Source organism: Ursus maritimus, unplaced genomic scaffold, assembly GCF_017311325.1.
Source record: "Ursus maritimus isolate PB19 unplaced genomic scaffold, ASM1731132v1 scaffold_3, whole genome shotgun sequence".
Taxonomy (NCBI): Eukaryota; Metazoa; Chordata; class Mammalia; order Carnivora; family Ursidae; genus Ursus; species Ursus maritimus.
The window spans coordinates 96238665-96254047 of record NW_024425563.1 but is presented as its reverse complement, the minus strand read 5'-3'; the positions used below and the strand labels follow the sequence as shown (position 1 = coordinate 96254047).

Sequence of the window (15383 nt, the reverse complement as noted above, 5' to 3'; positions counted from 1 at the left end):
GCTTCCCGGGGAGGGTAGGGGGCAGTCTCTCCCGGCTTTCTTCGGACTCCCAGAGCGCCCCACGCGCCTCCCCGCCCCGCCGCCCGCTCCGGGGTCGTCCCCGTGAGCACGCACACATACATGAGCGTGCACACGCACGCACTCCCACGAGCGAGCCTCTCTGCAGCCACCACGAACCAAGCCCACAGCTAAGGCGCAGGACACTGTTTGCGGGTGTCCAAACCCTTGCAGAGGTTGCCCACACCCTCTCAGCTCTCCTTGCCTCGGTCCCAGACCCTCCGCAGTCAGGCTCCGTCCTCACACTCCAACCACATTTGCCCTGCAAGCCCCGCGCTCTTCCAGATATAAGGCCACTCGGAGCCAGGCCCTCACTAGCGGCCGGGTCGTGCGCGCCACGGCCGCGCTCACTCTCCTCTCCTCCCGCCTCCCTGGCGGTCCTTCCCAGCCTCAGCCGCCCGGACGTCCTGCTCGTCTTGCAGTGTCCTGGACGTCAGGGCCCAGAGCCGTCTCCCTGCGCTCCGCCTGTGCGGGTGCACCTGCTCCCTGGGCGATCCCAGCCGGGCTCGGGGCCTCGGTACCCGTGCGCAAGGCCGGCTCCCAGATCCCGGCCCCGCTGCGCCCTCTTCCCTCGCCGCTTGCCCGACGAGGACTCCGCTGGCATTTCCGACAAGGAACCCCCGCCTCCAGGTCCTTCCACCTCATTCCCGATGAGGATCCCCTGGCTTTCCCGACAAGGACCCTTCCTGGCACTCCGGATGAGGACCACCCCATGTCCCCCCACCGCATTCCCGATAAGGTCTGCCCACAGGCCTGGGCACCACTGCGCCTCTATCACACTTTGCTGTGGTGCCTGCATTCCCGTGTGGCCTCGGGTCCCCACCCCACGCCCCCCTCTGCCCCCTGGTGGCTGTGTCCTCGCGTTCTGGGCTGGGCCCCTCCCTCCCTCCCTCACTTACAGACTCCTCCCAGGAGCGCAGGGACCCCGCCTCTGCTCTCCGCGCGGTCAGCCGCGCTGCCCCAGGGCCCCACTGCCGTCTCTGCCACCCTCGCGCGGTGAGGGCGCAGTTTCTCTGGCAGGTTTCTGCCTCCCAGGCAGGACCAAGGGGTCTGGTTCTAGTTAGGACGGATTAAGCACATTCCACCATACCTCTTGCACTTTTTGCAACTAAAACCTCTGGACAGAATATAAAAACCAGCCCTTGGAGAACTCTGAAAAGTAAGTAAGAGCAGACATCAAAATCGAACAATGGGTAAAGACATCAGATTCGACCAATGACCCATATGGTGGTGAGTTTCCTTTTTGCTGGGGGGCGGGGGTTCCTTCCATGTTGCCTGACTTGGAGTTTAGGGCAGCCCAAATCCTGAAAGTGTGAACAAACACAGACGGGTAAAATTCCAAAAAGGGGACCTCTAGCCAGAGGACACACAAAGAGATCCTGTGGTATGCAGCTCTGCTCCCTCTCCCCACCCTACTTTGGGGTCCCTGCAGGTGAGAGGTGGTAAAAAAAAAAAAAGTCATGGAAGCATCTATCTTTAAAAATTCATGGCACTGTATGCAAAACAGAAGAAAACAGAATAGCCACCAGCAGGCAGGGCTCCCGTCTTACCGCTGGGGTGCCCCCAGTCCTGCCCCCTGGAACTGGAAGAGAGGAAACCCCTCAGGCTTCAGAAGCCAAAGTCGGCTGTGTGCGCAGCCCCGGGACTAGCACAGGACCGCGAAGGGGTCTCCTGTGACCCCGAGCTCATGGAGAAGACATCTGGGGAGGGGAGTTCTGCGGCATCCACAGGCAGGGGCAAGGGTCTCTTCACGAGCAGGGAACCAACTTGATTCTCCTCGGTCTGGGATGTTGTTCTGACCCTTGAGTGTGTGTCCCAGTTGCCCACGGGGCTGTTGAAGCTTAGACGGTGGTTCTCACCCACAGATTTTTTTAATTCAGGAAGTCCGGGGCCTGAGGATTTGCATTTTTAACACGTTTTTAAGTACGGCTCCTGTCGGTGGTCGAGAACCACCTGCAGAGAGCCCCTGTTTCTGGTTTCCCGAGCAGCTCTGAGCTCACCGCCGGGGCAGCCCTGCTGCCAGACGGGAACACACCTGAGTCCTCCGTGACTCAGGGTGACTCAGCCCTTCCCCCAGGACGACGCCCTCCCTCTGCGCAGGACAATAGGATAGTCAACAATTCTTAGATGATCTCAGCGGTCACTGAGCAGGCCCTCAGGGTTGCGGTGAAAATCACAGTCATTGAATTCACTTTGACAAGAAGCCCTACAGCTGAACCCTGAGAATTACGAGAATTACGTGCTCCTACTGGGCCAAGTCGGGGAGAGGTTTCCACACCCCTCGCGCTCTGCCGAACACTGATGATAAAGGGGAGCCGGGCTCCCGCATGGGGGGACCTAAATATTGACAATGCGACGTGGCCATCTCTCAGGGGGGAGCAGACAGCAGGCAGCGAGCTACCAGCCCTCAGGAGGGAGGCGCCCCCTCCATGGAATCCGGTGGAAGCCTCCTGTTCAGCAAGCTGCAGACAGCCCACGAGCCCCTGTTATTCCGGGGTGGCCGGTGCTCAGAGAGGGCAGCCACGTGTGGCTCAGCACATGCGATGTCAGGGGAACCCAAGCTCTGGCTCCTGAGCCCGCTCTCCGGAGAGGGGCAGGCGGTGATGGGAACCGGCCACTGCCTGACACCGCCCCGCTCGCCCCAGCCGTTCCGCACCAAGCCCCTGGGGCTCAGACACCCCCGGCTGCTCCCCTGGCCAAGGATGAAAGCACGCACGGGTGGTTCTAGCAGACAGCAGGGGACAGGCAGGGACTGGCTCCGTGGTCACAGAGGGTCCATGAAGGAGCCAACCCCAAGAGCTGCCCCAGGGAGCAGCAGATTAACTCCCTAACCTCGGTCTCCACGGAGGCTTTCTGATCTTTTTTTTTTTTTTTTTTTAAGATTTTATTTATTTAGGGCTTAGGGCACCTGCATGGCTCAGTCGGCGAAGTGTCAGCCTTTGGCTCAGGTCCTGGGATCAAGTCCTGCATCAGGCTCCCTGCTCCACGGGAGCCTGCTTCTCCCTCTGCCTCTGCCGCTCTCTCTCTCTCTCTCATGAATAAATAAATAAAAATCTTTTTAAAAAAAGATTTTTATTGGGGCACCTGGGTGGCACAGCGGTTAAGCGTCTGCCTTCGGCTCAGGGCGTGATCCCGGCGTTCTGCGATCGAGCCCCGCAGCTCCTCTGCTGGGAGCCTGCTTCTTCCTCTCCCACTCCCCCTGCCTGTGTTCCCTCTCTCGCTGCCTGTCTCTCTCTCCATCAAATAAATAAATAAAATCTTTTAAAAATATATTTTTATTTATTTAGAGAGAGAGAGCGAGCGGGGAGGGGCAGAGGGAGAGAGAGACTCTTTAGGCAGGCTCCCCACTGAGCTCAGAGCCCAACAAGGACGTGCAGCTCGATCCCAGGACCTGAGATCATGACCTGAGCCGAAACCAAGGGTTGGATGCTCAACCGACTGAGCCATCAGGCGCCCCTGGCTTTCCAATCTTACCACGTGGAAAGCTGGAGCCCATCCCTGGAGGCGCAGAGTTGGCTTCCCTGTCTCTTGAAGCAAGCTTTTCCTTGATTTCCTCGTTTGTCAAAGGAGACGCTCAGACCTCTTTTAGGGGCGCCTTTCTGCCCTCACACTGTATCCCCGCAGGTGGCTTGGTCAGGGACAAGTTGCCTCCACTGCTCAGCACCAGACTGTGTAGACGTTCTATTCCATTCTCTGGCTCTGTAGGACCGTGTAACTCAAGTCTGTTCATTAGACGCAAAGTGAATTCTTTTGGCTTTTCGTTATATTGCAAAATGAGAGAAACCCTTCTGGTTTTGCAAAGTGTGCTAGACTGCATGCTAAAGACTTTTTAGCACTTTTCAGACGGGAAGTTCATTTCAGAGGCATTGACAGGCATAACTTACTCATTCTCAACTGTTTTAAAGGTATGTCGCAAAGGTGCACTATGGTCCAATACAAAAAGGAAGGGAGGGAGGAAGGGAGGAAAGGGAGGGGAAAGGGAGGGGAAAGGGAGGGAGAGAGAGGAAGAGGGAAGGGAGGGAGGGAAGGAAGGGAAAGAAGAGAGGAGGGAAGGGAGGAGGGAAGAAAGGAAGGGGAAAGGGAGGGAGGGAGGGAAAGAGGGAAGGAAGGAGGAGGGAGGGAAGGAAGGAAAGAAAGAGGGCCAACATGGTCATTAGGTAGCAAAGCAGCAGGATGGGGAAGGCACGCATCTTCTTGCTCGCAAGGCCATCTGTGACCTCTCCCCCTGCGCCAGGGACCACCTGGTTGTTCACACCTGGCCCCCGACCTGTGCCAGGGCCGTGGGCCTGCAGTCTGAGTCTAGGCTCCTTTCCCCGCAGGTAGGGGCGGCCTCTCAGCAGGGAAGGCTGGGAGCTGCAAGTCTGTAGCTGCTCCACACACCTACCCCACCACCCAGGGCCATGGGAGCCACGGCCATCCACCAAGAACAGAGAGAGAGCAGCAGGTCTGAGGACATACAGTGGGGCCCACGCCCTCAGAGCCGAGATCATCCATCCCAGGGGGCTCGTGGCTCAGGGGTTCAGGAAGACGCTGCTATCCCTCGGCCCCCGCTGGAGAAGAAGCACGCGGCCCAGCCATCCTGGCGTTACGAGGATGCCCAGCCCTTTGGTGTAAGAACCTCCAGAGCCAAACCTAGCGGGGCCGTGAGAAGGTGTGACAGCTGCTGAGGGAGAATCCGGAGACTTGCAAGTCAGGAGGGTTGGAGGGAGAAACAGGAAGCACTAACTATGTCATTTTCTCCGGGTGACCAAGGCTGGCGAGCCTTAGTGCCTTGCGCACCTGTCTGTCTGATCACACCCCACGGAAGTGTTCAGAGCAGGAGGGATTCCATGCCAGTGAATAGTAACACCTTTATGTGAATAGAATTTCCAATAGACTTCTATCCAAGTAGAAATGTGAACAGATTTGAAAAGAATCTTTTTTTTCCGACAGGAAGTCGATTATGACGGATCGGGCAATCGGATGAGTTTTGTCATTTGGAGTATATGACACATACCTGAAAATTGACTGGACTGTGTTTTCAGCTCTGAGGCTTTAAAGCAAAGGTACAACAGGGGGGCTCTGGGGGGGCTCAGTCGTCGGGCGTCTGACTCTTGGTTTCAGCTCGGGTCGTGATCTTGAAGTTGGGGGATCGAGCCCTGAGTCAGGCGGCATGCTCCACTCAGAGTCTGCCTGAGCTTCTCTCTCTCCCCCTCTGTCCCTCCCCCTGCTCACACACTCTCTCTTTCTCTAAAATAAATAAATAAATCTTTTTTAAAAAAATAAAAAAATAAGGCAAAGTTACAACAGGGGCTCCTGGCTGACTCAGTCGGTGGAGGATGGGACTCTTGACCTCAGGGTCATGAGTTCGAGCCCCATGTTGCGTGTGGAGATTACTTTAAAAAAAAAGAAAGGAAATGAAACAAAGGTACAAAAAAAAAAAAAAAATCCCAGAAATCGCATCCTTTGCGTCTGCTATACTTATGATAAAAGTTGACATAAGCTTACAACTTCACCAGGGATACACAGATTTTCAAACTTATTCTCAGGAATACATGATCAAAAATTCAAAGGCTGAAGATACAGATGTAGTGAAAAGAGGGGCCATATGCACCCCAATGTTCATAGCAGCATTGTCCACAATAGTTAAATCATGGAAGGAGCCAAGATGCCCTGCAACAGATGACTGGATTAAGAAGATGTGGTGCATATATACAATGGAATATTACTCAGCCATCAGAAAGAATGATAACCCAACATTTGCAGCAACATGGACGGGACTGGAGGAGATTACGCTAAGTGAAATAAGTCAAGCAGAGAAAGACAATTATCATATGGTTTCACTCATTTATGGAACATAAGAAATAGCAGGAAGATCAGTAGGAGAAGGAAGGGAAGAATGAAGGGGGGGTAAACAGAAGGGGGAATGAACCATGAGAGACTGTGGACTCTGAGAAACAAACTGAGGGCTTCAGAGGGGAGGGGGTGGGGGACTGGGATAGGCCGCTGATGGGTAGTAAGGAGGGCACGTATTGCACGGAGCACTGGGTGTTATATGCAAACAATGAATCGTGGAACATTGCAGCATCAAAACTAGGGATGTACTGTATGGTGACTAACATAAAATAAAAATTCAAAGGCCGCCGTCTTAAGTAGATTCCGCCGTAGCAACATTATAAACGTGTGTGGTTCTGCGCTGTAATAACACGACATGTCTGGTCTGCATCCCAGCAGCCCCCCCCACCCCACAGAGCTTCCAAAACCCTGAGTGATAAGACTGGTTTCTGTTACTCACCCCCATGAGGGACAGAACGTCTGTGTCCCTCCCAAATCCATGCGTTGAAGCCTGCCCACCATGGGATGGTTTAGGAGGCGGGGCCCCTGGGAGGCGATCAGGGCTAGATGAGGTCATGAGGGTGCGGCCCCATGATGGGATTAGTGCCCCTGTAAGCTGAGGAGACCAGAGCCCTCGCCCCCCCATGCCAGGACACAGGGGAAGGCAGCCGGCTGCAAGGCAGGAAGGGGGTCCTCACAGGGCACCGAGTCCACAGGTGTCCTGATCTTGGACTTCCAGCCTCTAGAACTTGCAGAAGTAAATTCCTATTGTTTAGAGGAACCAACCACGTGATTAGAGGTTTGGACACTCAGCTCCCTGACCCTGACCTCCAGGAAGGGCAGGGGAGCCGCAGACTGAGTTCAGTCGTGTGGCCAATGATTTATTCCATCGTGTCTAGCTAGTGAAAACTGGATTAGCAAAAACTCTGAACGCCAGGCTCGAGGGAGTGTCATCCGTGCCTCGAACCTATGAACGCGCCAGGAGGGAGGCTCACACTGACCCCATGGGCCAGAAGCTCCTACACCTGGGACCCGCCAGGCCTGGCCCCATGCACCTGCCCTTTCTGGTTGATCACATGTATCCTTTGTAATAAAATGGTATCCAGAAGTGTAGTCTTTCCCCAAGTTGCGTGAGTCCTTCTAACAAGTCAGCAAACCTGAAGGGGTTGTGGGAAACCCCAGATCTGAAGTGTGGGTATCCCGGGACCCTCCTTGCAGCTGGCATCTCAAGTAAGGGCCGTGTTGTCAAGTCAAGACCTTGCCCTTGAACTTGTGGGATCTGACGTGACTGCAAGTAGCTCGTGTTGGAATCGAGGTGAATCGTAGGATCCCCGCTGGTGGTGGAGAGAGCTACCAGAGAGCGGGGGCTGACTCTGGGCCAGGCACCGTTAGAATCCTAGAACAGGCACAGAGGCACGGGTATTATGTAACATTCGGAAATTCACGTGCCAAGGAAAAACAAGTTTCTTTTAAGATTTTATTTATTAGAGAGAGAGCGCGCGCGAGCAGGGGTAGCAGCAGGGGGAGAGGGAGAAGCAGACTCCCCGCTGAGCAGGGAGCTGATGTGAGATTCCATCCCAGGACCCTGGGATCATGACCTGAGCCAAAGGCAGACGCTTAACCAACTGAGCCCCCCAGGCGCCCCGAGAAAACAAGTTTCTAACAAGAAATCTGTGGCAGCCCCTTTGCCGGCCAGCAACACTGACCGGAGTTGCACGAGGCTCTGCGGTCTTGATCTGTCCCTGTCTCGGGAACGTTGTAGGGTTTGCTGCCCCAGACCTCGCCGTGTCTGCTGCGTATGCACCCGTCACCTTTCCAAAACGCAAACATTTCTCCACTCCAAAGCATGTCGTTCCAGGATAACTTCCAATCAAGAAGGTAAAATCCTGGCTCTCCTGCATGTGAAGAAGGAACACGTGTCAAGGATCCGAATCCAGTAATTCAGGAGGGAAAGGGTAGAAAGTCGCATCGGCTCCAAGGAGCTTTTAGGAGGTCAGGGTTCCCAGGTTGGACGTAAAACTTCTGCTTAGTGTCCTACAGGGCCCACCTTCTGTGTCAGCTCCCCCCGCCCCCCCGGACAGAAACCGTTTGCAGCTCTACCAGAAACAGTCCCCAGTGAGGCTGGGACTTCACCGCGTCTGGGACGCCTACCCAAGAATAGCCCTGAGTCAACCCAGCCCTTTCCCTTGACAGTCCTTGTGTCATCTGTACCCCCCAGGGACATTGACAGGTCGTGACACCCAGCTTTGGGCCTCATTTCCGTGAGCTGCATAATGCGTCATAGCAATGCCTAACTTGGTGGGGTTTAGATAGAAGACTGGGGCCCAGTGCAGCGGCCTCCCTGTCTCCCGGGCTGTTCTCATGGTGCTTCTGGAAAGCTGAGTGGTCCTCCTGACCCCTCACCTGTCCGGTACCCCACAGTGCTCTCCATGTCTGCGCACACTTTGCCCCTTTTGACCCTCACCCTGTAAATCTCAACAGATCACACCAGGTGAGTCGGGTCTGCCCTCCTCTGCTCCCCCACTGCCCCCCACTCTCCCCTCCTCTGGGCCCCTCTCCAGCTCCAGCTCCCCCAGCGTTCGGGTACGAACGGGCCTGGCAGGCTCCTAAGGGGTCTAAAGAGCTGATTGTGACATCGTTGAGATTTTTACCAACCAGTTGTTAACCACGTTCTGAAAAATTGAATTAACTCACTGTGACATATAATGATGTGAAAAGCAAAAGTGAGAAATACTCAAGACTCATCACTTTGCAATCACCTTGCTACATTTTACTGCTTTTATTTACGTAAAATATGAATGGGTATTTCTATCCATTGAGTCGGTAGGATGCAAATATGCCCCTGTGTGCCTCTCGTCCCCAGTCCACTGTGTGCGCAGAGACCGACGCTGAAGGCTTGTAATCCAACGTGGCTGGAGTATTTACACCGTGGAAACTGGCAAACACCATAGTTGGGACTTGATTTATTGATTACATGTTGATTATAAATATGATTGGGACTATTGATTATCTAGACTTAAGAAAATGATAGGGGAGGGGCTCCTGGGTGGCTCAGTCGGTTAAGCGTCCGACTGGGTTATAGCACAGGTCATGACCTCAGGGTCATGGGATCGAGCCCCACGTTGGGATCCAAGCTCAGCGTAGAGTCTGCTCGAGATTCTCTCTGTCCCTGTTCCCTCTCCCACATTTGCTCACACACGCTCGCACTCTCTCAAATAAATAAGCCTTAAAAAAAAGAAAATGATACGGACGTGCTGACAGTACAGATTAAATGTCAAAACCTCTCATGTCTGCAGCTATCACCTGGCGAATGATAGAAAAAGGAGAGAAAATGCTCTCCAAGTGTTTGAGGACGATTAAGTATTTAGCAACGAAACGGGTCGTGTAGTGATGGAGCAGGGGAGCTCCACATATGAGTGCTGAGGAGGAGGGAGGTTTCGGTTTAATCAGTGTAAATCGGGATTAGAAATCATTCGCCAGCAGGTTGCACATTGGATTCAACCATAATAGATGCGTTAAGAAGTTCGCAGATGGACTCAACTCCACCTGTCAGGCCGGGGCTGCCTCGAGACCCCACGGTGGCTAAGATTTCAGGGACAGCGTTCTGTGAGAACCAGAAATTTACAGTAGAGATTATTGCCTGTTTTGTTGCTATTTCTAAGTTGTAGATGACACGTTCTTACTGACGTAGGGAAGACGTTAGGGCTCGAGCCCAATGGCCAAGAAAGAATGCTTGAGACGTCTTTGGTGCAAAAAGGTGGTTTTATTAAAGCACGGGGACAGGACTTGTGGGCAGAAAGAGTTGCACTGGGGTTGGGAGAAGTGGCCCATTCTATACTTTCAAGTTGGGAGGGAGTTATGGATCGCATGAGTCTCGAAGGAATTTGGAAGCGAAGTTTCCAGGACCTCGAGGAAGCTAATTGTTGAGAAAAGGTTATTTATTACTGTCTAATAAAACCCTTAGTCGTGAGACCCTTCAGATGTATGTCAGTGGGCCATTTGCTTGGGGGATGATTGCCAACAAGTACCTTGGGGGATTTAGAGATAAAGGAAATTTCTACAGGAACTTTTGTATGTTAAAGTTACAGGATCCTGGAGTGGGGGTGGGGGGCTAAGATAGCCTTTTGCCCTTAGCAAAGTATTAACATCGAGGCAGCTGGGTCCCTAGAGAAAGGTCACTCTGCCTGTTTCAAGGACTTGTCAGTGCGCTGCAGGTAGTGAGGACGTTCAATAATTTCTCTTCTGCCTTTGTTCCCACACCAAGTATAATGCATGATAAACACAGACTTATCTTTTTTTGAAGATTTTATTTATTTGTCTGAAAGAGAGAGAAAGAAAGAGAAGACAAGCAGGGGGAGCAGCAGGCAGAGGGAGAGGGAGAAGCAGGGAGCCCCACGCAAGACTCAGTCCCAGGACCCTGGGATCATGGCCTGAGCCCAAGGCAGATGCTTCACTGACTGAGCCCCCCAGGCACCCCTAAACACAGACTTATATACACGCAGGATTTGGGGAGAAGAAACTGAAATACAGAGAATTTAGTAATCGTCCAAAATCAGATAAAGCGGCTTTGGAGGAAAGGGGGCATCACATTACAAAGAGAGGGCTTTGAGCGTGAGCAGGCCTGCTTCCACACGCTTGACCCACACTTTACAGGGGATGTGACTGTGTCTCTCTCGAACCCAGGTCAGTGCCCTGTGTGGGGACAGCACACTACCTCACCGGGTCCCATGCAGGTCACCCAACTTCTGTGAGTGCCGGTCCCCATGTGGGAAATCCACGCGGCCCCTCGGGTCAAAGCCGGGGGACTTCTCTGGACTCTGGCCCCCCACTACAGCCTGGGGAGGGTCCAGAGCAGTGGACAGAGGGTCCCAGGGCTCCCTAGTTCCCTCCTCCTCCACGCGACCTGGGATCTGCCTGAGGCAAAGCCAGACTGGCAGGCTGGCCCCTCTGGTTTCCTGGTGAAGATTTTCTTCCCGGTACAGGGAGGGAGACACCCATACAAATGGAGATTTCCCTGCTGGACGGAAATTTCCCTCACAAAAGGCCAGGTTCTACCCTTTTGGAGCTTCCCCGGTCTCTGCCATTTCTCCATCCTTTGGCCAAAGGACCACATTCTGGGGTGGCCCCCAGTGCCACCTTCTCAGGCACACTGATGCCCATTCAGGTCTCTCGGAACAAGACAGATGGCATCTCTCTGGACGTCGCATCAGGTCCAGTGGGCGCCTGTCGTAGGGACCACCTTGCCGCACCTGCTAAACACTCCATGGGGGGCAGCTCACCGCCTCTCCAGAAAGGCTGTTCCGTGGCTGAGTGTCCACACCATGGCCCGTAAACACCACTCCTAGCTCAAGCCCATTACCTCTGGGAGACTGCGAGTACAGCCCGTTTCTGGAAGAGGGGCATTTACAGACCGCCCTGCAAATACAGGGAGCCCAGCCTCGGACTGTCACAGGCCAGGGCCGGATCTTTCTAGCTCCCACTCTTAGGGACCTTGCTAGGGCTTTATTAATACAGAGGGCTCCTGGCGGGCTCAGATGGTAGAGCACGTGACTCTTGATCTCAAGGTCCTGAGTTCAAGGCCCATGTTGGATGTAGAGCCTACTTAAAATAAAAATTTTTTTAAATATAAAAAATTTGGAGTAGCCTCGCCCTCTCCAGAAGGGACGAGGTGTGAGAAAGTGAGCTGCAGAAAAGGCTCAACCTAATGACAATTGTCCCTCGGCTTCCTGCATGGAGATAAAATTAGGCCCACGTGGTTTTTCAAAGATGTAAACATAGAAATGCCATATGACCCAGTAACTCCACTCCCAATTCACACCCAAAAGAATTAAAAGCAAGAACTGGGGGCCCCTGGGTGGCTCTGTCTTAAGCGTCTGCCTTCGGCTCGGGTCATGATCCCAGAATCCCAGGATCGAGTCCCACGTGGGGCTCCCTACTCAGCGGGAAGCCTGCTTCTCCCTCTGACCCTCACCCCACTTGCTCTCTCTCGCTCTCGCTCTCTCAAATAAATAAATAACAAAAAAAAATCTTTAAAAAAATTAAAAATAAGATAAAGGCAAGGACTGGGCTGGCTATCTGCACCCCCGTGTTCTCAGCATTACCAACAGTAGGCGGAAGGCGGATAGAACCCAGGCGTCCATCAACGGATAAATGGATAAACACATACATATACGTACAATGGAGCATTATTTCGTCTTAGGAAGGAATAAGGTTTTGATCTACGCCATTACATGCATGGACCTGGGAAACAGTGAAATAAAGCCAAACAAACAAAAGAAAAATACTATATGATTCCACCTTCAGGAGGGACCTAGAACAGGCAAATTCACAGAGACAGAGAGTAGATTCACGGGTACCAGGGGCTGGGGGCAAAGGGAAAGAATTCGTGTGTGTGGGTACAGAGCTATGTCGGGGATGACAGAAGATTTCTGGGCGCAAGAAGTGCTGATTGCACAACATTGCAAAATTAATGCCACTGAATCATACGTACGGATGATTACAATGGCATATATTACGTGAGGTATATTTCACTGTAAAAAAAAAAAAGAAGGGGAGGGGTGGGGAAGGAAGGGGAGGACAGGGGAGGGCAGGGAAGCCAGCCCAGAGCATGGATTTGCTGCCTACTGCTCTGTGAACCCCCACATCCCGCGCGGGGTGACCAGGGCTCGGACAGAGGGACCCAGCAGCCAAGATCCCATCACAAGGAAGAAGCAAGAAGAGCAAAACCCGGAGCCTTTGTCCCAAACCAGAGCCACCTTATCTCTCTGCCACGTTTCTTACTTGATGGGCAGTAAACAGATTTCCTTCTATAGAAAAAAAAAAGTGTTTCCATCGAAAACTCTGCGGTGTCTGCAGCACACCTTCCCGGCCATGTGCTCTGCGACCCTGCGGGGCACCCACAGCCTGGCCCCTGGGAGAGCTCTGAGCAACTTGTCCCCAGGGTTTCCTGGAGGTCGGCTGCTCCCCGCCCTGCAATGCACCTGTTTCAACATGCCCCGGGCTCTCCTGGGGCAGCGCATGCTTTTCCCATTCTCTGAGCCCTTTATTTCTTCTTTAAACTTTATTTATTTTAAGTGATCTCTACACCCAATGTGGGGCTCGAACTCAGGACCCCAAGATCCAGAGTCGCCTGCTCCGCTGGCTAAGCCAGCCAGATGTCCCCCATTCTCCGAACCCTTGAGAGTGTCTGCCCCGTTCCCTCACACCAGTGAAATGCACTCTTTACCACAGGCTTGTTTTTAGACCTGTGGGAGGGTCAGGATTTTCTCTTTTCCTGAAAATTCTCTTCCCCGCAGTGGCACAAGGAGGGTGCCCCTGAAAGGCTGGGAGGCGGACGGGGCTTCCTGGGCCCAAAGCCTGAGATGCTGGCTTAACTGACTGAGCCACCCAGGGCCCCTGGGGTTTGCAGCTTCTTGCCCTGTGACATGTAGAAGGGGATTCGGCAGGAACCTCAGCAAGAGGAAGTTTTCCTGGTGGGTGGGGGCTGTGTAATCCCGGCACGCAGAGAGGCCCGTTCAGGAAGCTGAGTTTGGGAAATGTCTTCCGTGTCTCCCAAGCCTGGGTTGCAGGTTGTCCTCAGTTTACCCCTGACATGTCTGCTCCCCCAAGACTCACCCCTGGGGCGTCTGTCTTACAGTCTATAGGATGGGATGACAGCAGCTTCCTGGGAGAGTCCCAGCAGATTTATTGAACTGACTTCCTATGGTGCCTGGACAAACCCACACCCAACTATGGACTGCAAAGATCTATGATGTCCGTGGGGGGCCTGTGCGCCCTGGAGGGACCTATAGGGTACAAGTATCTCCTTGAAACATAGTCAGCTGGTAGGAGGCCTGACCTTTGGATTTTACGATGTAAGATCCAGTGCCCCTTGGAACTGGGAATGCATACCCCCAAAAAACTCCCAAGCCCATCAGGGGGCGTGCACTTTCAAGGAGAGGAGAGGAGCTCTCACTGACCCCGCACGTTCCTGGACACAACGTGGTGAGATTCTCCGCAGAGGCTGGAGCCCCTGGTCTGGCCTTGTGCACAGGCAGTCTTGTGACAGCGTGTGACAAGTCTGGCTTCTCACACCAGGAGCAGAAGGGTCTTTCATCAGCAACACTGTTTTATTTCCAGCACAAGTGTCTTCCTATCTGTATGATCGGCAGGATTTTACCTTTTAAAAAATTCTTTTAACAAAGCTCTCTCTGGAAGGGACCCTGACTTGAGGGCGTGTGCCCCACCCCTGCAGCAGGGGCTACGCCAGAAACAGCAAAGAGGACCGGAATTGCTGTCTGACTTCTTCCTCTGGGAAGCCTGGAGAAATGAGTGTCGTTCCTTTCCTATCAGGTAAACGCCTACCTGCACGCATGTGTGTGTGTGCACACACGTGCGTGGTATGTGCTCACACTCACATGCAAAGGACACGGCACTCGACACAGGCCACGCGTTCACGCACCACGCCGTCAGCCGCCCTACAACTCGGTGCCTTCCCCGGAGTTCCCCGGATAACGCAAGTCCATGCGGGGCAGGCGGGGGAATTCACGTAGGCTCCACGTGGTGCCTCCCGCACAGAAACTGATAAATGTTAGTTATCGCTAACAGTGCGCATGTGCAGAGCCCATCCCCCTACCCGAACATTGGTCAGAAATCTCTGTCTTTCACTGCCTCCCTAATTGCAAAAGTACTTGGGGAGAGGCACCTGGGGGGCTCAGTCGGTGAAGCGTCTGCCTTCTGCTCAGGTCATGATGCCAAGGTCCTGGGATCGAGTCCACGTCGGGCTCCCTGCTCAGCGGGGCGTCTGCTTCTCCCTCTTCCTCTGCTGCTCCCCCTGCTTGTGCTCTCACTCTCTCTCTCAAATAAATGAATACAATCTTAAAAAAAAAAAACATTAAGAAAAAAAGAGTACTTTGGGGGCAGTGGAGATGTTTCCATGCGCTATAAATAAGTCCCCGGTTCTCAATCCGCGATGCCACGGTTGCCCCATCTTGCTGCTGGGCGCTTGTATTCTGAAACAAGATGTTTCGTTTTGCCTGTTTTTGAACTTCATGTAAATGAAATCAAATGCATGTATTATCCTCCAGTTCGCAGCACTGCATCATTTGATACACCGAACTCTATCCACCCCTTCCCCACTCAGGGAGGCCAGAGGCCACGGGGTCACTGATCCACCCGGGGTCGATATTTGGCCTGCAGATGTGCACCCAGTGGGGTCTGGTGACGTCCAGCTGCAGTCTGGGAACTTGGGGGCCGTTGGATGCACTGCGACAGTGGCCTGGGGGTGGAGGGGACAGCCCAGCTCCTGCAGCTCGTGCCGTGGTTAGACACCATGGAGCACCAGTGGACACGCCCGTTTGGGGACCTGCCAGCCTCCCCGGAGGCTCCGGCTGGACCTCTGCCCTTCGGCTCGTGGACAGCCTCACATAGCGGTGCTGCAGACCACCGCTCCAGGGTGCCGAGTGAAACATCCAGCGATTTGCTCCGTAGACCGCCTGTCGCGGGGAGGTGGGAGGGTGAAGGGCCCCTTGCTC

At 53.7% G+C, this 15383-nt stretch overlaps 1 long non-coding RNA gene across 1 annotated transcript; it reads left to right on the top strand.

The window, feature by feature from the left end:
- Nucleotides 1-1000: 1000 nt before the first annotated feature.
- On the top strand, nt 1001-5357 carry LOC103674557. Its single transcript, XR_571648.2, has 3 exons — nt 1001-1216; nt 4377-4667; nt 4990-5357. It is a non-coding gene; the product is annotated as an uncharacterized LOC103674557 (long non-coding RNA).
- Nucleotides 5358-15383: the final 10026 nt, after the last annotated feature.